Genomic DNA, 1,828 nt, shown 5'->3' with positions numbered 1-1,828 from the left:
ATAGTTCGTAACTGAGTTCAAGCCCCCAGTCGGGCTCTGTGCTGACAGCTCAGAGCCTGGAGCCTGTTTCAGACTCTATGTCTCCCTCTCTCTCTGCCCCTTCCCTGTTCATGCTCTCTCCCTCTCTCTCAAAAATAAATAAAACATAGAAAAGAAAAGAAACGCTTATGTTAAAAAAAAAAAAAAAAAAAGAAAAGAAAAAAAGAGAGAAAGCTTCCTAAAGCAAATGAACCCAGCCAGTGTCTCTTGCAAAGGACATGGTCATTTCTTGGGATAGTTTCCAGCTCTGGAAAATGAACATACTCAAGGGTCCCCAGAATCTAACTCTACCATGTACACTTCTTTTATGAAGTCTCATCATGGCTATGACCTGATTCCCACAAGCTTCAATTTGTTTATATTTGATACTTCCCTGTAGGTGAAGAAAGCTTCCCCCTCCCACCCGACCCCTTTGGCAACAAATGGTATACAAACTGCTCCTTTGTGGGATAGTAAGAAGAAAAGTTTTGTGGGTATGCTGGCCATCACCGATTTCACCAGTATCTTGCACCACTAGGGGGCGCCTAGGGAGCTCAGTTAGTTGAGCCTCTGACTTCAGCTCATGGCATGATCTCGCGGTTCGTGAGTTCAAGCCCCGCATGGGGTTCCTTGCTGTCAGCACGGAGCCCACTTCTGATCCTCCGTTCCCCCCTCTCTCTACTCCTCCTCCACTCATACTCTTTCTTTCAAAATAAACACTAAAAAAATTTTTTTTAAATATCTTACACCACTATTAACAATCAGTATTGGTATAGATCTATGAGCTGAAAGAGCACAAAATAGAAACTTGGAGGGAGGTGTACGTACGGGACTCCTCGAATCCCTTGTCTGCATTGCTTCTAATGCCAGCTTATTTGATGCTGTCTCTTCATTAATTCAAAATAAGATCCGCAGGCTGCCAGTTATTGACTCAGAATCAGGCAACACCTTGTACATATTCACCTATAAGCACGTTCTCAAGTGTCTCAAATTGTTTGCTGATGAATTCCCCAAGCCAGAGTTCGTGTCTAACTCTCTGGAAAGAACTTCAAGTCAGCACTTAGGCCAACGCTGCTATGGCCCACACCACCACCCCTGTCTACATGCCTCTGGGCATTTTGTACAATGCGGATTCTCAGCCCTGCCACTGGTGGATGAGAAAGAGTGTGTGGTGAACTTCTACCCCAAGTTTTATGTTATCAGTGTAGCAGCAGAACAAACTTAGAGTAACCTGGATGTGTCAGTGACCAAAGCCCTACAATGTTGATCACATTACTTCAGATGTGTCTCCAAGTGCTACCTGCATGAGACTCCAGAGACCATCATCAACAGGCTGGTGGATGCAGAGATTCACCTCTTTGTAGTGGTGGATGGGAACGATGCAGTCAAGGAAACCGTATCACTGTCTGACATCCCTCAGGTCTCGGTGCTCACCAGCAGGGACAGAAAATCCTGAGCTGGTCGGGCAGCACCAGGGAATAAGTCATACTCACTGCCCATCCCAGCAATCACAGATGAAACCTTGAGAGAACTGTGATTATTCCCTGCTCAGGAGACCCCTCCTCTTCTACCTGGAAGTTGGGGAAGGTACGGGAAGAGGAAGGACAATGGGTTTTAAAGTGTCTCTATTCTCACAATACTCTTGAAAAGAACTTTCAGCCTAGCCCAGCCTAGTCCCTGTCCTCTTAGACATAGTCCCTTTTCTGAGCAAACTCAGGTTCTGTGCCCCTGAGAAAAACTCTGATCTCTAAAAGATGCCCAAACTTCACCCCAGCCCTCAACTCTGCCTCTGGCTCCACCCTAAGGTAAC

At 46.0% G+C, this 1,828-nt stretch overlaps 1 pseudogene; it reads left to right on the top strand.

The window, feature by feature from the left end:
- The first annotated feature begins 213 nt into the window (after positions 1-213).
- LOC115504558 lies at positions 214-1,474 on the top strand (annotated as a pseudogene).
- Positions 1,475-1,828: the final 354 nt, after the last annotated feature.

Source organism: Lynx canadensis, chromosome E3 (genome assembly GCF_007474595.2).
Source record: "Lynx canadensis isolate LIC74 chromosome E3, mLynCan4.pri.v2, whole genome shotgun sequence".
In the NCBI taxonomy this organism is placed as follows: domain Eukaryota; kingdom Metazoa; phylum Chordata; class Mammalia; order Carnivora; family Felidae; genus Lynx; species Lynx canadensis.
Note: the sequence above shows the minus strand (reverse complement) of the source record. Positions and strands in the feature narration are given on the sequence as shown.